Genomic DNA, 22,111 nt, shown 5'->3' on the forward strand with positions numbered 1-22,111 from the left:
GACTAGCTAATTACAGCTGCTGAGTACCGGCTCTTATTTCTGTTGACGCGCTGGGGGAGTGCGAGGACTGGAAAGCAGTGTGCCTGCGGGCGAGGGAGACGCCAGCAAAAAGGTAACGGGGGAGGGTTTGTTCTCCGCCGTGTTTTATCTGTTCAACAGTACCAGAGAGTGGTAAAATTGTTTCTGATTTCAGTCTCTTCCCATTAAGCAATTGTTGGAACAGGAGGAGAGCATGTATAGCATAAACACATGTTTTGACCTTTAGTTTTAGCCTCTTCTAGTTTTTTCCTCTAAGTCCAGGCCACTGTTAAATATGTTCTTGAATTTTCTCAATGGTGTCTTCCATGAATAGTTTTTTTTTGTTCTTCTTGTGATGGGGAGCAAAGTTGGAAATGGCCTGTGTTGACATCTTGGTAATAGGTGTTGAAAACCTATAAATTTGGTATTGGAAGTGTTGTGAGTAGAGAAATGGATTTTTTAAAACTTTCTGATGAAACTGTTTGCACTTTAACCCTTGTATTAGCACCTGTTTAATGTAGAGTAAGGTTAAGATAGATTTTATTTAAAAATAGCAGACTTTCTTTAAAGATGTCTAGGACAATTAACTACCACCATCCTAATACAAAAAAATATATGAAAACCAAAACAGCGATAGAGAATTTGGCCACTGGAAGGCAGCAGGAGTATCTGACAGGTGTGCACAACGTTTTTGTCCCTCTGTGTGGATGAGCCTGAAGTGTGGGAGTTAGGTGTGGAGCCCTACCCAGGGTGGAGCACACCTGAATGCCGCCAAACGGAGAGAAGGGAAACGTGTGATGGGAGGCGTTACCACAGAGCTGGCTCCAATCCAGGCTCTTACCACATGTGATGACCTCCTTTGGACCTCACAACCCAGGGGAGTAGGTTTTATTACCTTATTTTTTCAGCTGAAAACATCACTATGCTGTAAGGCAAGGATGGTAAGGATTGTATTTTACTTGACATTGTATCCATAAACTCTAAAACCTATTTGCTTAATGAATGAACAAGTGATACTTGAAGTAGCTTGGACAAGGTCACAGGGCCAGTAGTTTGTGGAACTGGTGTCGCACCACAGTGTGCCACTCAAGGAACAGTGACCTCCTGATGGCCCCAAACAGCACCACAACCCTTTGACACCTACAGTAAGCCCAAACAGATTTCTTCCAATGTGTCTAGATGGACTAAAAGCCGAGGCTTTATGCTCCTTTTCCTGTACATTATGCAATTTATAGCCAATTGAACAGAGCAATAGTGGCATATTTATTGTCATTTCAATGACAAACAATTGGCTGTGACTTTTTAATTAAGTAAATGTTACATCATGGTGAATGATGGAGGCTCTGTGAAGAAAAGAGGCTGAGCTGGGGAAATGAGAGGAAGAACTTGCTCCTCACGAGATTGCGCGTGCGTGGCAGCCGTGGTGACGTTGGGGGTTGAGGGGCTGTAGCCTGCTCACGCTGAGTGGCTCTTCTCTCCTCGTCATCCACCACTGAGCCTGCTGCAATTAATCAAAACTAGAAGGACTAGCTCCCCAAGGATGGCATTTGGCACACTTGTGGTGGATGACAGGAGCGACAGATGCTCCTCAGGTCAGAGAGCAAGAGGAGAGATGGGTTATGGTAGAGAGTGGACAATGCAGAAGAAAGACACACACAATTCTCAGAACCATCGTAACCCACACGTGTTTATGACCGGAAACCGAAAGCACTTCCCCTGTGAATGTTTCCAGTTCGAAAGCTGGTGGGGGGAAGGAGCAAACTGGGAGGTCTAGTGTTTACTGTATGAGGAGCTTGCATTGCCTGCCTGATGCCAGGGGAGTGTCACACGCCAGCAGAATCCACGGTTTTTTCATTTTAATTTTTTTCTGTTATATCCAGATGGGATTACACCAACTTCAAAGCTTCGTTGAATGAACTAACTCTAAGTGATAATGTAAACTTAAGATCCCAGGCTTATCATGGAATACCCCATTTTGGATTGGGTCATTCTTTTTGATCAACATGAGAAAACACTACCAGTTATTGGTTGGACAGAATGATGACCCAGAGTGTCTGGAGGCAAGGCAGCCTGGACCGGGGAGAAAAAACATACCGTACTTTCTACAGTAAGGGTGGCCTTCTGAAGTCAAAACATCAGTGCGATTCTGATTCTGTTCCTGACCTGTATAGTGTTTCTCTGCTTCATGCTTATGTTTACTTGCTTGCTTCTTCTGCTTTGGGATGAGTACCAAAACCATGTACATTGCTGACTGTTTTCATCAGCATAACTTTACTATATTCCAGGAGACTCTTGCCCAGGAAAATAAAAGTTGCAAACACTTTTATTGTTCATTTCCTGAAAGGTCCATCAACTCTTCAATTGAATGCATCCCCAATCAGTTTGTATCTAAGACCCTTTGAACCCTTCCTCTCAAAATCTTCACCTAGCCTTGTGCAGCAACCCTAATTCATTGTATCCTAGACCTGACTCCGTCTGAATGAAGCCCTCCCACTCATTGAAAGGACCCATCTTAAACCAGACCTCAGAGTTTCAGTCCATATCCTGACTTTGCCACTTATTCTTTGAGATGCTGCTGTGACTCCCTGGAGGTGGGATGATCTCTCAGGAGGTAAACTCCGCAGGAACACAATAAACCCAGCTCTCTGTCATCAATAGGTTGTTTTGGTGATGTGCTGGGGAGCCAGCGCAGGACAGTGGTATTTGTGTACTGCATTGTCTGGGTCTTTCTGCTTCAACTTCTTTACACTCTGCCAAATTCTGTATTTTAAATCCCAAATTCCAGAGTGTAAGAGTTTGATATGTTTTGATTAACTGCTTTTTCTGTGTTGGACAAAGCTGAAGTCCCCATGGTCTCTTTAGAGACTGATGTTCAACTCGGGGATTTGTCGCCTCTGAATCAGGTCCCTCCCCTGGGCCAAAACGTGCAGTCAGGTGGCGGAGATATGTGATACAACACGTGGCCACACAAGTATAAGGAATTGACAACACTAACTTTCCTAGGCAAGAATTCAAGGACAGGAACTCTTCAGAAGGGGGCTGAGGGCATAGCAGGCATTCTGAGAGTGGGCGCTGGTAGAGGTGAGAGGAGAGGAACATCGTCCAGGAGCCGAGGACAAGTATGTGGTGCTAACATCATGGTTTAAAGATTGCACCCACTTTCATGTGTTATCAGCCATGGGTACAACCGATGAAGAACAGAGAGGAGTCAGGTGTTTGTGGGTCCCCCAGCATTTTGTTTCAAAGGCTCATGGCGTCCACCGAGCTTGTGCCAAGAACCGTTGTGAGGATTCCATGAGATAATGTACAGGAGGTTATTTTAAAGGTGTAAAGTGTAAAATGGTACCAGGTGCCATTTGTTTATTTATCCATTCATTTAAGAAATAGTCATCTAGTGTTTACTATATGTCAGAAACTGTGGGAGACTCCAGACATACAAACACAAACGAGGCCTGAATACCTTCAGAAAGCCCAGAGTCCAGTGTGAGAAAGAGGTATAGGAACAAATCATTGGAAAACAGAACATGTGCCATGATAAAGGAATACAGTTTTGTAAAAACATAGGTAAATATGGTTAAAATATTTATACTTATGCATATTTCACCAATCCCTATTTTGTCCTGTAAAATATGCATTTTTTACTTACAGATTCAATAACTGAAGGGCTAGATAATGCAGGCAGTAATGGTAGATCTGTTACTTGAAGCTAAATATTCTATTTCAAAGTCTAGTCGCCTGCCTCCTTCCTTCTCCCCCCACACACACTATGTCAAGCTGCTTTATTTAGGAGTGAGGGAGACCTTATAAACAAGATTGGAAATGCAGGAGCTAGTAAAAAGAAAAGCACATTTTGAAGAATATTTAATGAAATAGGAGACTATTCATGACAGAGTATTAACTGTAAAAAGCAAGATACAAAACACCCAGAAAATGAAATCCCCATGTCATGAAAAACTATGACTATATAGTATGTTTTCATAACCCTCACCTGCCTGTTAGATACTAGTGAGTTAATACCAGTAGCAAAACCCCTCATTTGCTCTGGCTCTGCCTCTTCCCTGCATTATATAGAACTTAAGTGCCTTATAAAACATGTTCCAAACAGATCTTGAGTTTGGGAGTGGGGTTTTTACATGTGTTCACCAGCAAGGATGCGCCCAGTGGGCACCAAAGCCAGTCCAGTGTTCCACGAGGCTCATCACAGCTGCATCCAAGCCACCTCTGGGCGCTGGGAAAGAATGTCTCTTCTTTGTCATGCATGATCTGTAGAAGGGTCTCAAGGTAGTGTTGTCCGGGCCCCCATGTATCAGAGTGTGTAGTGAAATTGCTTTTTACAATTTCTATTCACAGCAGCTTTCCATACCCTCACAGGACAGACTCAGATAGTAACCAATCCACAACAGCTAAGGGCTTTCTCATGTTAGGCTCAATATGGGCACTTCTTCAGAAGAGTTCCCTCCCCAGGCTCCCAAGTCTTCACACAAATTAGGTGCTGACAGGCTGTCCCTGAAACTCCAGGTGCATCTGAGTCACCCATGGGCTCAAAAGCACAAACTCTGGGTGCCAGTACCAGGGGTGGGGCAAGAAGGAGAGATCTTCATTATTTTTATTATGTACATTAAAATATTAATTTTATAAATAGGAAATAATTTTTAAAAACAAAGAACATAGATTATTAGAATAAATGATTTGAGAAAGTTATTTATAGATTTAAAAATATGATGATTTATCATCTTTTGGTGTAGCTAGAAATGTGACCTTTTAAATGAACTGAATGACCTCTTAGTCTTAGGTTTCTGTGAATCACTTGGGTTTCTTTGACTCCTTTCTTTTTTGACTTATATCTGAGCCAGAGATTGTAGGACTCTGTATAAATTATTGACCATTAAAATTACTAAGATAATTTTAATATTGGGGCTTCTTTGAGTTTCAAGTTGTATGACTTCCATATAGATCTCATTTGACTGTGGCTGATACAAAATAGCAACATTCGCTTTAATCAAAGTTGTTATGTGATTTAGGAAAAGAATTGCAAGCCAGGGCAGCTTGACACAGAAATAAATTCTCCTCCCTGAGCTTGCCCAAACTCACATCTGCTCCAGTATAATAGAAGTTTCTTTCAGGGTTATAGTAGTTCATTTCAATAAAAAATTATCAAGTATAATAAAACATTCTTGGAAAGACAGGAGGGCTCTGTGGCATTTCAGCTGACATAAAAAGAACTAACGAGCTTTTCTACTGATACAGAATTTCAGGTTCTTACTTGCTTTAAAGAATGATAACCAATTATAATAACTCAAACACATGTATCTTTTCCATTTTTGTTTCCCTGCATAGTGCCAGAGTTTTCTTGGTAAGTACTGGAACACACCAAATAGGTTGGCTCTACTTCTTATCTGCATAGCCCATGTATCTGATGGCTCTAAATCCAAGTCACTTGGATGATGATAGACCAAATGCTCCTAATGAAGATACATTGTATATAACCAGATATTGCCAATAAGTAGGGGAGAAGGGTAGAAAAGTACTGTGGGCCAGAGTAGAACATGTAAGCTGTGTTCCTGCTAAGCTGAATGTGTGCACAGCCACAAAGGGCCAAACTCCTTTGGTAAGCAGTCCTCATACATCCCTGCTAGTCCTCCTATGAGTGGTTCCTTTTAATCCCTCTGGCTCCTCCTCCCTCTCCCCAAGGCCCCCCATGCCACTAGGCCACCCTCAGACCAGAAGTATCAATTTCCTCTGGAAGGACTGTTACAGCAGACAAAAAGATAAGGAATCACCTGACTGGTATAGCTCAGTGGATTGAGCATGGGCCTGCAAACTACACGATCACTGTTCGATTCCCAGTCAGGGCACATGCCTGGGTTGCAGGCCAGTTCCCAGCAGGGGACTCACGGGAGGCAACCATACATTGATATTTCTCTCCTTCTTTAAAGATAAATAAATACAAATTTTTTAAAAAAGATAAGGAATCACTTTTCGGGTTTGATGTGCAAAATGGACTCATCAGTTTGAAAGAAAAAGTTTTGATTTCAAAAGTCTGAATTTTTTAATATCAACGGCTAAGATCCTGAAGGACTCAATGCATAAAAGTTTTGCAATTGACACATTAGATTGGAAGGGATACGTATGGATGACAAAGCTTGTTTTGCCTGTTGGAGATGAGCTGTGGATTCTACAGACCGGGAAGAGAGGAGAGTTGAACAGCGAGACAGTTTGTTATCACTGCATCTCTCTGAGAAAAGATCCTGTACTCTGAAACATGGAGCTGAGCGCAGGGTGGAAGATCAGAGGCATATGCGTGTTCCAAACCACGTATAGATTTGCATGGGTTTCTGCCAACAAGCAGGGCCCATGCTTTGCTTTCTAAATGAAGCCCGGTCAGGTGTTCAGCATGTAGAAAACCTAGCTTCAATGTGGTATGGGAGCAATAGAGTAGGTAGGAATGAGGCACCTAGGTCTGAGGGAGCCCGCCAACCCTGTTGTGAATAATGCTGCAATGAACATGCGCGTGCAGGTATCTCTTCCAGATATTTATTTTGTTTCCTTAGGGTAATGACCCAGAAATAGGATTGCTGGACCATGTAGTAACTCTATTTTTAAGTTTTTGAGGAACTTCCATACAGTTTTCTCTAAAGCCTATACCAGTCTGCATTCCCACCAACAGTATTCAAGGGTTCCCTTCTGTCTACATCTTCACAAACACTTCCTATTTCTTGTCTCTTTGATAAAAGCCACCCTAACAGGTATGAGGCAATATGTAGTTGTGGTTTTGATTTGCATTTCTCTGATGATTACTGGTGCTGAGCACCTTTCCATTCCCTATTGGCCATTTGTATGTCTTCTGTGAAAAGATGTCTTTTGGCTTCTTTGCCCATTTTTAAATTAGGTTATTTATTTTTGCTATCGAGTTGTATTATTAATTCTTTATATGTTTTGGATTTTAACCCATTATTGGAGATATGGTTTGCAAATACTTTCTCCCATCCTGCACATTGCCTTTTCAAATTTTTGCTTGTTTCTTTTGCTGCACAGAAGCTTTTTGGTTTAAGGTAGTCCCACTTGTTTACTGGCTTTGTTGCCTGTGCTTTTGGTGTTATATCCAAAAATCATTGCCCGGACCAATGTCAGGGAGCATTCCTTGTTTTCATTTAGAGAGTTTCTCGGTCTCAGGTCCTACCTGTAAGTCTCTGACCCATTCTGAGTTAGTTTTTGTAAGTGGTGTAAGATGGAATTCAACATCCTTTAGTGATAAAAACTCTCAACAACAAAGTGGGATATTGAAGCCCCTACTATTACTGTACCACTGTCTGTTTCTCTCTTCAGATCTAGTATGTTTAGCTGCCCCTATATTGGGTTCATAAATATTTATGATTTCCATTGCCTCAATGAATTGGTCCCTTTATCGTTATATAATGACCTTTTTTGTCTCTTGCTATAGTTTTTGTTTCTTGTTACAGTTCTTGACTTAAAGTCTATTCTGTCTGAAATAAGTACAGCTACCCCTGTTCTCTTTCAGTTTCCATTTACATGGAGTATCTTTTTCCATTCCTTTACTTTCAGTCTCTGTGTTTCCTTACACTTCAGCATATCATAGTATTAGCATATTCTAAATTTTATTGTATACCTACTTTTACTAGTATGTTTTATACTTTTATGTTGCTATTTGCTGTTCTTTAATTTCAGCCTTAAAAGCTCCTTTCAGCATTACTTGCAAGGCGAGTCTCCTAGTGGTGAACTTCAGCTTTTGTTTGTCTGAGAAAAGTCTCTACCTTCTCTTCATTTCTGAAGGGCACCTTTGCTGGTTAGAGTTCTTGGTTGGAGTTTTTCCTGTCAGCACTTTGAATACATTATCTGACTTTCTCCTGACCTGCAAAGTTTGTACTGAGAAATTAAACGGCTCACTGGCGTTCCCCTCCCTGCCGGGAGCCGAGTCCTGGCCCAGCTGGATCCCTCGCACCCATCCCACCGGCAGGCTCTGCTGAAAACCCCTCAGGGTCTGGGGTGGACTGTCACTTGGCCCTTTCCCTAGAACAGTTCAATCCCTGGCTCTGGATCTCCCTGCCCCCAGCCTGTCCCTCTACACCTGTGCTTTCTCTGGGTGGGGAGGCTGCTGGCCTGCTCTGCACTGCCTGCTTTCCAGAGTCGGCAGCCTGGGGCCCTCTGCCCTCAGCTACCCAGGCCAGGCCCCTCCAGAGGAGACCCAGTGGATGTTTGCAGGAGGGGAAGTAGGGACACTTGCTTGGGGGATACTGTCTGGGCTCTATGGCTTCCAGGAGTGGAATCATCATGACTGCAGAAAGGATTAACTTGCACTTGGGGTAAATATAAACAACAGTACATTATAAAGGAGACCTCTAAAGCAAAACAAAGAAAAAATAGATATGGTTCTCTGAAGGTAGTATTAATTGCAATAATTTATTATTGATGGTTAGTTATCACATGCACTACATTTGTCTATAACAGTAATTTGTCTAATTAATTTTGTTTTAAGTTTTATTGGTTGCACTACTATACAAATAGTAATGTTATTATTTTCTGAGTCTCTTCTAAGTGTCAGGTACTATGCTAATCATTTTATATAAATTTTTAAATTTAGTATCATTTGCCCTCAGTCTTCATTTGCTCTTTGAGCATATTCACTACCTTTTTTTATTTTAAGGGAGACACACTACATTTTGTAAAATGCTGGCTGGATCCTAGAGCTCTGGAAGTCACAAATATGGATTAATTGTGTATATTTGGTATTTACCAGAACTTTTACTGTTAAAATCATATCTATCGTACCAACAAATTTCCCAAACTTCTTCTTAGTTCTAGGAGAAAACATTGAAGGGAAAGGCTTGACAAGAGCTGGTCCACAAGCGTTCCTTCTCTCTCCCCCGGCCCTCCTCCTTCCCTTTTGCTCCACTTCTCCTCTCACCTCGTCCTCCACTCTCTTCCACTCCCCTCTCCTTGCCTCCCCTTCACTCTGTCTCTCTCCTCTCTCCCTGCTAAGTCTGACAACATCCATCAAATGATCTCAGGTGCAATGTGGAGACATTGAAGGGGACTATCTGCATGAGGCAGAAAGTTTTCATGCTTTCTCACATTATTCTGGAAAAGGACAAAAGTTACCGATTTTAAGCTTTACAATATCCTGGAAGAGCACACGGTCCTCTATGGATACCCAGCCATGGCGTGCTGGAAATTTAAGATTGAATCCAGTTGAGGCTCACTGGTTCTGTTAACGAAAGTAATTGTACAAAAGGTCTGTGTGACCAGCTAGTTTCTTCATGGGTCAGGGATTGGTTGTGCAGTGTGCGTATGGCTTGAACAGCAGACAGAATTCTCTGGAAGGGTTGTAATCTAGGGGATTGCATTTCAGAATGCAATTTTTGTTCACTGACCTTTATGAAAAAGGAAGACACTGCAAATTGATGGTATGAAAGTTGGAAGTTCATGGTTGTAAGCACTGTCCTAATAGCACATTTAAAGCTTGGGGGAGCTTCCCAGGAAATTTAAAAATGTGAATACAGTCTACATTCAAGAGAAAAAACACATTTGAGAATAATATGTTAACTATTTTATAGGCTGTTTATGTTAACTTGATAATCAGTTTCTTTTGGTGGGGAGTAACCCCACAATAAGCAACCCCTCTACGTCATGTCCTAAGAGATAGAATCCAAGTTTTAGGAATAACCAGCTGAGGAGCCCCACTCTGCAGCCTTTCTCCCATCGCTAGTCATTTGAGGGGTAGTGGGTATAACGAAAAAGGCCCAGGGTACGAAAGCTGTGTCCCCAGTCTCCTCCTCATGGGCCCATTGACATGTGGTCATCAGTCAGTCAATTACTCTGAGTCGTAGGCTTCCTATCTGTAAAATGGAAGAGTTGGATCATATGTTTTCTGAAGGTCCCTTCCAGCTCTAAAACACTGTGGTTCAAAGTGATGATGATTAAAAGTGCCCTTATAACAGCACGTAACTTTGTGTTTGCTGTTGTAAGTTATAATGCATGAACAAATCTTTGTCTGGTGGAGTTTTGTTCCAAAGGACATGCTGCCTTTTCCACAGATGCTGCCTTAATCACTTGTTTGAGGACCAATCCATCGCTGACCTATTATGTTAATGTCAAATGAAAGGCTGAGGCTTCATTAAATCTAATTTGTTGTTGAAAACAGCAAGTTCAAAGCTATGTTCCAGAACAACCAGATTCTTTTGACAGTATCCTGCAAAAGACACTTAGATAAATGAAATTTACATTTTGAAGAATACTGGGTTCTTTTGCACAACCTTTGATTTTGTACATTTTCCTCTCATGTGTCAGTGGATTTCATATTCAATAGAAGAATTTAATTCTATCATTTTTTCTAAGTTTGAACTGAATTTGACTTTTCAGATTTCTTTAGTTTTTCCAAGGTAACTTCAAATAAGTCCTTGAGTGCTAAGTTTTTTAAATTTTGTTTTTGCTTTTTTTTCAATTAACACAGCATTGCTACGTATCACTTTCTTCCCCAGGACAATGCTGTATCAATCCCTCACTAGCTGACTTCTTGAAAGGACCCCTAGATCCAGGGCTTCAGTGATACCCCTCAGGCCTCTGGGGAACCAGGATCCATCCGGGAATTCTTGGTACTATCCTCTGCTCACTCACTAAGCCCTCACTAATTCCTTTCTTTTCTTGTTCCATGCATTTCAAATCTCTTCACCTCTCTCCATCTCCATCTTTCCACCCTAGTCTCAGCCTCCATTACTCTCGCCTGGATAACAGCCTCCTGACTGGTCTCTCTGTTCCCAAGTTTATGCCCTCAGATCTTGTTTCCACACAGCAGCTATAGTGGCTGTGCCTGCCGAGTCGTATCAGTCACTCCACTCCTGTTCCTTTGGAGACTTCCCATTGCATAGGAATAAGATCCCAGCTGAATGCTTTGCTATAGGTAAGTACCTACCTCATTTAGCAGTGAACTGTCTGGGCTCCAGCTATCGTGCCTGCCCCCCTACATTCCTGTTTCTATCACCTCCCTCTTTTTATAGCAGTCTGTTTCAGTTTTTCATCTATGATCACTTTATGCTTTATGTTCTCACCCTCGCTGCCCTAGCGTGGCTCACACCACTGTATTCAGCCCCAGTAAAGACACCTCATTCCTCTGTTCTTTCTTAGTCCTTTCGGCTATCCATATCTGGTAAAACACAGGATCACTATCCAACTCCATTGAAATTTAATACTGTTTACTTAGCATTTAGGTGGGACTGGACAGAGGCTCAGAACTTTACCAGGATGATTGAATTCAATGCTCATTCGATTCCAACCATTCTGTGAAGTACTTACTATTATTATCTGCATTTTACAAGTTTAGACCAATGAAAGTGATTTGGCCAAAGTAAGATTGGGATTCAAATCCAGACGGTCTGAGTACAGGGCCAGCCCATACTCTTAATTCTCTACTGCATTAGACTATAGTTATGTAACTCATTCCATTCAGACCAAAGGACATTGCTTCATTTCCTAGGAAAGAGAGTTTCTTTTAAATTCTGCTTTGGTTTATTTCTCTCCTTGTTTTAAAACATGAAGAAAATTTTTAAAAAGGAAATTAGAATGACTCGGGCCTTAAAGAAATCAGTTGTATTATGTTATTGTCTTACTAATTTTATTGCTTTTGAGTCCTATTCTACCACGAGGAGGGGAGGAGGGTTCAAGTTTGTTGTGGGGCCACGTGCGTGGATACTCGCTCTGCTATGCAGGTGGGGAGAGGCAGAGAGGGGCCGTGAGCACACAGTGATGCTGGTATAATGGACAGGAGCAGATGGAGCAAAACAACCTTTCTTCTTTTTTTGCATTTTAAGTCATCCTGTGTTGTTATCTTGTGCACTCACTTTTGTTACACTATAGAAAAACAACAGAGGCTTATAAGATATTGCTATATAAAGATGTCACCAGTGCAATTAATTACATGGCAAGTTTACTTAAAAGAAATGTCCATGGGTTTGTTAGTTTTTATAATTACCATCATAGTTTATATATTGATTTTTTCAGACATGGGTGAAATTTCATACTTAATTTCCCTATATGAACCCAGGTATTCTAAATTAAATACTCAAAAGTCAGTTACATAAATTTTTTAAAATGTATGTGCTTGCTCTTTGAATGATAAGAATTATAGCAACAAAAAGTGAACTTTTTCACCTACTCAATTAGTAAAAATTTTACCATTTTTAAAATCACAATATTGATAATATATAATGTCTGGAAAATGTCTTCTCTTGTATAGTGGGATAGTGTTGCTGGACTAAAGGGGTCTGTTTGCTGGGCACATCAGTGCCCAATGAGACATGAGCAGGAGTTTGCAGCAAATAAAGTAAGGGTTTATTTTCAGGGAGTAATAGCCCACGCTGGGAGATAGGCTGGCTGATGCTCAAAAATCTGGCTCCCGGATGGCTTCCAGGGGATGGGTTATAAAGGGGAAAATCATTAATCATGGTGACGCAGGGAGTTAGGGTCATGGTCAAGGTCATGGTCTCTCCTGATTACTTGACACTGGGGTAGAGGGCTGTTGACCAGTGTATCTGGTCCTCATGGCTTCTTCATCCTGTTTCACAGCTTATTTGGGCCTGGAACTGAAACACAGCTGAGGTCTGGATGTTATTTCTGAGGCCTGGACAAACTCTGTCTCTGGGGTCAACCCACCCAAGGCTTTGTTCCTCCACAATGAAGGACTTTCACTTCAACGTCTCCACATTGTATTCACTACCCTCCCATTAGTCACTAAGTAGCCCTCTGTTATCACCTTATGGGTCAGGGTATCACAGTGCTTATGTCCAAGTAACCCTTATTTTACTTAACAATGGCCCACGAGCATAAGAAGAGTGATTCGGGCAATTCAGACATGTCAGAGAGAAACTGTGGAGTACTTCCTTTAATTTAAAAGATAAGTGCAGTACAATAAGAAATTTAGAGAGATGGACAGAGACCACATTCACGTAACTTTTATTAGCATATTGTTACAATTGTTCTATTTTATTATTAGTTAGTGTTGCTGATCTCTTTTTTTTAAATTTTTTTTAAGATTTTATTTATTTATTTATCTTTAGAGGGGAAGGAGAGGGAGAGAAACATCAATGTATGGTTGCCTTTTGTGCATCCCCTGTTGGGAGTTGGCCTGCAGGGAATGTGCCCTGCAACCCAGGCATGTGCCCTGACTGGGAATCGAACCTCGATCCCCTGGTTCGCAGGCCCGCGCTCAATCTACTGAGCTACACCAGCCAGGGCTTTTTAAAAAAAAATTTTTTTTAAGATTTTATTTATTAATCTCTTAATAAGCCTAATTTATAAATTAAACTTTATCATAGGCATGTATGCAGGGTGGGCAAAAGTAGGTTTACAGTTGTTCATATGGAAAATATAACAATAAATAATAGTACAAGAATAAACTCTGTCTTTGCATACTCACAACTGTAAACATAGGAAAAAACATAGTGTATGTAGGGTTCAGTACTATGTGCAATTTCAGGCATCCACTGGGGGTCTTGGAACATGTCCTCCGCAGGTGAGGGGGCACTACTGTGATGGGCATTCCATAACTGTTTAGTTAACAAATGCAGTTGGAGTGATATTTGGTGCTTTCATTCACCTCTGCCTCCAGGGGTTGTTTTTCTTAATATCTGCTACCTTTGCTTTGATGGGTCTAAAATTGTTTCCTGCCAGTTAATGGTCCTCCTGGTTCACAATAAAATTTGCAAGCCAGGCACAATTCACAAAGATTTTAATATCTCGTAGACAAGAGTCTCTGTCACACTTGATTAACTTCTTAATGGGTGTGTTTCTTACTTCAAAGTATGACTGCTCCCTGCCTCTCGGAGGTGGCTTGTACTAACTAAATCAATAAAAGAGAGTTAGAGAAAAGGGCAGATAATCCTTGTAGAAGTTACAGCACTATTTCACGATGAGAAAACAAGATTAGAATGTTTAATGCCTGAAAGGGTTTAAACTGCAAGAGATTCTTAATCTTTTGTTACTTTATAAATGAAATTGATAACCCTTGGGTAACAAGAATATTTTTTAATGTAATTTTGTGTTTGCTTTATCACTTTCTTAAGACCCTACAGCTCTTTTCAAATGGCTTGTTGTAATCTTTTTTTTCTTTCTCTCATAAACTTTATTTTTTAGCACAGTTTTAGGTTCACAGCAAAATTAAGGGGAAGATGTGGAGATTTCCCACATACTTTTGGCCTCACACATGCATAGCTTCCCACATTATCAACATCCTTCACCAGAGTACATTTGTTAGAATTGATGAGCCTACACGCGCTTTTGGAATGTTCCTTTTGGAACTGCCGTTAGATTCAGCAATCCCACTGCTGGGACTATACCCTGAGAACCCTGAAATACCAATTCAAAAGAACCTATGCACCCCAGTGTTCGTAGCAGTGTTATTTATAATAGCCAAGTGCTAGAAACAGCGTAAGTATCCATCAGTAAATGAATGGATCAAAAAACTGTGTCACATTTACACAATGGAATACTGAGCAACAGAAAGAAGGAGCTCCTACCCTTCATGACAACATGGATGGATCTGGAGAGTATCATGCTAAGTGAAATAAACCAGCTGGTGAAAGACAAATACCATATAATCTCACCTATAAGTGGAACCTAATCAACAAAACAAACAAATGAGCAAAATAGAATCACGGACATGGAAATAAAGAACAAGCTGACAGTGACCAGAGAGGGGAGGTGAGAGGGGGATAACGGAGGAAGGAAGGGGAAGGGGCAAACCAAGGAACATGAAGAGAGGACTCAGTGGGCATGGAAAATCAGGGGGGTGACTGTGGGAATGGGAGGTGGGGCTTGGGAGAGCAATGGAGAAAAGGTGGGACAACTGTAACTGAACAACAATAAAAAATTAAAAAGTAAAATAAAAGAAAAGGCATGCTGTCTCTCATTCTCTTCTCCCCTACCCATAGGTAGGATTTATGCTGGGAGCCGACCAACAGCTGACCCTTGACATGGTCGGGACAGATGAGATGCATCTGCACAGCAGAGGCAACTGTGGCTGGATTTCCTATCTCTTCTTGCATGTCTGTCTTTGCTATTAATAGGTGGTGGGATTTCTAGACACCTGTATTTCAGGCCCAGTGATCCACAGAATTCCAATGAGGTTGTACAAAATGATTTCTTGGCCATAAAACAAAAGTTCCCCCCTGGCAGGGTAGCCCCTGAACATCTAAAAGTTGACAGAGTAACAGCCCCTCTTATACCTTGGACAGAAATACATATTAATCAGATTAGATAGGTCAAGAAGCAGGGGAAGCTGGTTAATTATTATAAACGAAGGAACAATTACAAAGGAGTTAGAGTCCAAAGTACATAAAGAAAGATTATAGAAAGGAAGATAGCTAAGTTAGATACTCCAACCACAAAGGCTTTTTAATAAATTTTCTATAACCACTGTTTAGTCTAGCATATCCTTTTGACCTATGCCAAATTCTAAGAATTTAAATAAACATCTATTCATCAATAGATACTTAAAGCTCTGTACATACAACTATTTCTAATTGTCTAATTAATGGCCCTCCTAGTCAAAATAACCTTTGTTTAGCTAATTGAATCTATAGAACTTCCTGTACTTTTCCAAGTTACTTCTGTACTGACTTTTCTGCTTAACTGATCACACCATGCACCTGTTCCTTTGATATCATGTAACAATCTCTATAAAAATAAAGCTCATTCTAACTCTGAGAGTTCAGTCAGACCCACAGAGGGTGGCTGTTCTCCAGCATCCAATCGGTGTCCAACTTTGCATTCGTCACCTGCACCGTCCATCTTTCGGGGACCCTGAGACCTGGTGAGGCTGGACCCCGGCAAATTTAGATGTGATGGACAGAGCTGGAGCAGCTGCATTAGATCATGAGATGGAAGCTGTGTGCTGAGAGGCACTGAGCCGTGAGACGCACAGAACTAGGGTCTCCAGCACCACGGAGCAGTTCTATTAGCCTGGGCTGCCAGCTAAACTTATTAGTTTATCAAATTATGTTTATTCATTCTCTCTTTGTAGGGTTCTAGATTAAGGGATGATCCTGTTGTTAAGGTTGACATTGTGTTGTTCAAACTGAGAAACCTGAGTTGGGAGAGAGCATTTGGCTGCCTCTGCACAGTGCCGAGTCCATAAATGCCCATTCGCACAGCTCCAGAATTCTCCATGTCAGCGTTCTAGTGTGAAAGCTAACGAAGAATAAGGTCCTTCAGGAACAGGGTCTAGCTAACAGTTCATAGGTGTGTGGATGATGAAGTCTGGAGTGCAGGATACTGCTTGAGAGAGAAATAAAATAAACTATATACTTTTAAATAAGCAACTGGCTTTTAAGTGGGTACAACTGTTGATGGATAGCATTTTTATGTGATTTTCCCCCGTGGCAAAATTATTTTATTTCCAATAGAACTGGCCATGGAAGTTAAAATACTGCTGCCAAAAGGACAGCTCTTTTCTGCTTTTCTGCATCCCCTCCTCCTCCTGTTCCCCTTTTCCTTTTCAGGAGGGTAGCACCGCATCTTTCTGGCCAGAGGAACTGGAGAAAATGGGTCACTGTGAACCACAGTGTGTGGTAGAAATACCGCAGAGGAAAGACTGGAGATGAGGATCCCTTAATTCTCTGCATGAACCAACACTGGGCCTAGGATCCAAGTTAGGGCATGTGTAGACCAGACTCAAAGAAACATAGCAAAGACTTCAAGAAATAAACTGCCATATATAAGACTATATATGGTCTAACTTCTGTGTCTTCACCAAGCAGACCCAGCAGTTAGCAGGCCCATTTCAAAATGAACCGATACTGGGACTAATAACACACAGAAGGCAAATTGGACTTGGCGGTTCAAAAAAACAAGGTTGATTGCTTTAAAATCACATTCTCCAGAGGATTTTAATAGGAGCCAGTGTCTTACAGCATAATATTCCAAAATTACTCAGAATATGAATAAATTTTTAAGTGACTAAAATACAAACAAAAATAATTCATTAAAACCCAGGAAACAATAATCAACAGAGAGCAACATTCAGGTGACCTAAATGCTGGAATCACTAGAAAAAGACTTAAAGCAACTATCATGGTTCATGACATGATGGTGAACACTCTCAAAATGAATGGGAAGACACAAATTCTCAGCAGAGTAGAAATTATGAAAAGAAACAAACAGAAATTTTAGAGCTAAAAAATATGGTATCTGAAGACCTGATACAGTACACCAGGGTTGTCAAACTCATTATTATCGGGGCCTACATCAGCCCCGCTAATGCTGAGCAAGGGCCGAATGTAATTTCAACCCCTTAACAGTTAAGGAGTAGTTACATTGACACAGTCCTAAAGTTATTTCAGCGCTTTGAACTGGGAGGCTGATATGGCCCCCAGTGAAAATGAGTTTGACACCCCTGCTGTAGGCTATCAATGAACTTGACGTAACTGATATTTATAGAAAATTTCAGGCAACAGCCACAAAACATATTACTTTTAAGTGCACATGGAACATTTGCCAAGATAGATTATATCTTGGAAGATAAAACAAACCTTAAATAATTTCTAAAACCTGAACTTATACAAAGCATATGTGGTAAAGGCCAGGGTGGGTGGGTGCTGGGTGGATGGGGACAAGGAGGGGACAGTGGAATGGAGGGCATCTGTAATAATGTCAACAATAATTTTTTAAAAATTAAAATTATATAAAGTATTCTTTCTAGCCATAATTAAATTATATAAAAAGTGAACAGCTGGATGATATCCAGAAAATCATCAGATATTTGGAAATTAAATAACAGACTTTTAAACAATGAGTCAAATGCAGGCAAGACAGTGCTTAGAGTAAAGCTTATAGCATTACATGCTTATGCTAGATAAATAAAAGGTCTCAAGAAAAGGTCTTGGAAATAATCTAAGCTTCCATGTTACGAAGCTGGAAAAAAATGAAATGCAAAGCAAGCAGGAAAATAGAAATTAAGAAGAGAAATGAAAGGCACACAATAATATCAGTGAAACTAAAACCTGGTTCTGAGTAAAGATTGAAAATATATCAACTTCCATCTGGATTGACCAAGGGAAAAAAGAAAAGACACAGATTAATGATATCAGGAATGAAAGAGATGTAAATATAGACCCCACAAATATTTAAAGAGTAAGGTGTGGAGTAGAGTAAATATTTCACATTTTTGCATGCAGATAGCCAATTGTTCCAGTGCTGTTTGTTAAAAAAGACCATTCATTTTCCATTGAGTTACCGTTGCATCTTAGTAAAAAAAAAAAAAAAAACACTGTATTTGCATGGGATAATTACTGAACTCTGGTCAGTTCCATGGATTTATGTAGCTGTTCTTTTGCCACTTCCATAGTGTCTGGATCCCTGTAGCTTTACAGTCTGTCTTTTAAATTTTTTTTTAATTTTTAATTTTTAAAATTTCATTGTCGTTCAAGTACAGTTTTCTGTCTTTTACATCGATCCTAGCCGCCCCCCCCACAGTCTGTCTTGAAATCAGGTTGTGTGACTCTTCTGACTTTGTTCTTATTTTTTGAAATTGTTTTAACTATTCTAAGCCTTTTGCATTAGCATATGCATAACAATGAAATATTACACAGTAATATAAATGAATGAGCTATGGATATACCTAACAAAATAGATGAATGTCAAATGTATTATCCTAACAGGACAGACTCCAAAGGTGACATATTTTCTGATTACATTTACAAAAAACTTTGGAAAAGCAAAACCGCAGGGATAGAGATCAGATGAATGGTTGCCAGGTGAGGGTTTGAGTACAAAGGGGTAGTAGCATGAAGGAGTTTTTGGAGGGGGATGGAACTGTTCTGTGTCTTAATTGTGGTCATAGGTACATGATTCTATCCATTTGTGAGAACTGAAGGAGCTGTATAACAAAGTGAGTAAAATTTACTGCATCATTTAAAATAAAAAAAACTTAAAGTAGTATTTATTACTAATCTTTTATCTTTGCATATTTTGCTCAAGACTAAAAGATCCACCTGTGAGAATCTGAAGGGCGGAGCTGGCTGGTGACCACACCTTAACTTCCAGGGGTGGAGGGAGGCAGTCTTAGGTTGCTCTTGGCCTCTTTAATTGGACTCCCTTAAAGTTTTATACAATTGAGAAGTCTTCCAAAATAAAAAGAATTTGAAGGTGGCCGTGGGAGTAAAGATAAATGTTCATTAGGACATCTTAATCAGTACAGAGAGTGAGGATTAGGAAGGAATTGGCTTAATCCAACTAAATTAATAACTCGAAATGGTGCTAAGGAAGAACGAAGCCTCCAGGTTTTGTCTTTCAAGTGATCACTCACTCCATATTCCTTTTCATCTTATTTTTAGTTTTTCATTCTGCAGCCTCTATTCAGAACCCATTTTTTACTATCTGTTTTCTTCGTCCTCTCCTTTGGAAAATCCTGTCACTTTTCACATTAGGGATGTACCATAATCCTAAGATTGTTTTCATGTCTTATTAAGTCTGATGCCTCAGACTCCGGGATGCTGAAAGATTTCTTCTATGAGGCTGGATATGAGGTGGGAGGGGCAGGCCAGGGCATGTGCTTGGTTTGTTGAATGAAAGAAAGATAACAGGTGTCCTTGTTCCACCAGTGGCAGCCACGGATCGTTTTCTGAGTCACCCAAGGGCACAGTATTCCTGACTAGAGTGAATACATTTTTTTTCTAGTGACTAAAACACCCTGTTTCAAATGAGAAAGATATGACCCCTTATCAACATATCTTTGAAACTTTTTACAAAATAATTACCCTGTGCATTATTGGACTATGTAACATTTGTCTCCTCCATGATCCTACTTTTATTAAAAGGGCCCCAAAAATATGTTTTATGTTTTCCACATTTTTATTAAGAGTGGGAAGTCTTGCACCCCATAAATTTCAGTGAGAACTATTAGTTAGCAATGACTGGTGGATTTATATAATGGTCAGTTACAGAAGCATATTTATGTAAGAGCACATCCAGAAATTTCCTTTTGGAAACAGTTTTTCCAGGGTTCCCTTAGATTAAATGGCCTTTTCCTATATTTTCATGGCAACTTTCATATACATCTATTTCCTACTTTCCACATTGCATTGAATTATCTGTTTGTGTTTCACCTACTACTCTAGACCGGCAGCACATGTATGTCAGGGCTGTATCTTATGTTCATGAGATTCCAAAGTACATTCAATAAGCTGCTACTAAGACAAGTGACAGAAAATGAAAGCAATAAAGGCTAAACAAACAGAAGCTCTCGATAAGGGACAAGAGGAAAGCATCAGAGCTTTTATTCCACCTGAAGAAAAACCAGTTGTGAAAGCGGAGGAAGCTTCTACTGAAACTAAAATCGATGTGGCTACCACCAAGGAAAAGATCAAGAAAGCAAAGAATAAGAAACTGGGAGCTCTTACAGCTGGAGAAGTTAAGCTTAAAATGGAAGCAGATGAAAAGAAAAAGATGGAAAAAAGTAATATGCATAAAAAAACCCTGAACTAGAACTTTTTAAACTATCTCCTTTTGCAAAGAATTTTGAAATATTAAGGCATTAATTGCCAGTGTGTAAGAAGTAATACTCTGATTTTTTTCTAAGTTTGTCTTGTTCTTTGTAACAGTGTTTGTGTATACATCTGTTGTTTATAAACATAAACTATGTGTGTTTTTTGAAAAATTTTACACTACAGAGTAATGTATATGTCTTTGTATACATTGCACCTAATCTAGTTCTGGCAGTCTTTATCTAGCATAATTTTAGGAGTAATTCTTTAGTTCATTTACATAAAGACTTGTGAAATGTGGCTGTTATAATTACCCATCAAATCAAATGTCTGATGCCATTGGTTAGTTTTTAGACACAACTATGTCCCAGTATTTGATTTTGAGGAAAATGAATGCAGGTTGTTCAGTGTTCTCTCTACTGACAACAACAACAGAATAAGCCACTACTAGGCATCATGCTTTAAAATGTGGTTTCGTAAATGCACGTGACTGCATATTTACTGCAGGATCTCTCAGAAACGTTCATACATTTATTTATTCAACAAATATTTATTGAGGATCCATTATGCCAATCACCATTCTGGACACCGGGAAATCAGTAGAAAACAGTAAGAACAAGATATGCTTCTCACGGAGCTTATATCCTAGTGGGCAAACACGTGAATAAACAAACAGAGATATGATGTGCTAGGTGGTGACAGGTGCCATGAGGAGGAACAAAGCAGGGTGAGCATAGAGAGACATTCCGGGCGAGGAGGTCGGGAGTAATTGTGCAGGATGGTGCTCAGGAGAGGCTTTGTGATAGGGTGGCATTTGTGTACAAACTTGAAGGAAGTAAGGAGGAGAGCCATGCAGATATCTGGAAGGGAATGTTTACGGGAGGTGTCAATACAAAAACCGATACGTGTGCCTAGTGTGTTCCAGAAATGGCAAAGGTACTGGTATGACAGGAATGGATTAATCCAGGTGGACAATGAGCAGAAAAGAGATAAGAGAGATGGGATAGAGATGAGAGGAAGGATAGGGGAGCAGAATAGCAGGCCATATGTAGTAGATTATCTGAAGGTTAGAACTGGAATTTTGGTGGGACATAGGTAGAGGGATGATGTAAGTTGGGCTGTTATGTTGACCGTGGATTGAAGGGGGACAAAGGCAAAGGCAGGGAAATAAGTTAGAAGGTGGGTGTAATAATTTAGAAGAGAGTTGGTGATCCTTTGATAATGATAGTGGCGGAGGTGGCAAGAGATGAGACAAATTTTAAATTAGACCAACAGAATTTCCTGATGGATTAGATAGAGAAATCAGGGGAGTCAAGTGTTATAGGGGACTGTTCTGAATAATGTGGGGAATGTAGCCCAGCCCCTGATTTGGAAAACTGTCAGGGAGCCAGGTCAGCACACAGGACCCATGCCCACGGATAGGTTCTCTTGTGGGGAATCAGGCCTGCATTGTACCTAGGCTGCTTTGAGTCTTGTTTTTGCTAAAACTCTCTCACCCTAAATTAAGGCAGAAAATGTTTACTGCATATCTAAATTAATTCACTCAAATCTGTGCCAAACCTCTCAAGGATGGAATGTAACCAGTTCAAACACCTTTCCCCTTG

General features: G+C 40.3%; 1 long non-coding RNA gene across 1 annotated transcript in view; it reads left to right on the forward strand.

Annotated features, from left to right (window-relative positions):
- The first annotated feature begins 9,795 nt into the window (after positions 1-9,795).
- Positions 9,796-22,111, forward strand: part of LOC118977275 (uncharacterized) — a 66,234-nt gene continuing 53,918 nt past the window's right edge. Inside the window, exon 1 of the long non-coding RNA XR_005064490.1 lies at positions 9,796-10,933. This is a non-coding gene — a long non-coding RNA (uncharacterized LOC118977275). The remainder of the gene's footprint in view (positions 10,934-22,111) is intronic.

The sequence above is a fragment of the Sturnira hondurensis genome, unplaced genomic scaffold (genome assembly GCF_014824575.4).
Source record: "Sturnira hondurensis isolate 20B ecotype Veracruz unplaced genomic scaffold, ASM1482457v3 Scaffold0021354, whole genome shotgun sequence".
Lineage (NCBI taxonomy): Eukaryota > Metazoa > Chordata > Mammalia > Chiroptera > Phyllostomidae > Sturnira > Sturnira hondurensis.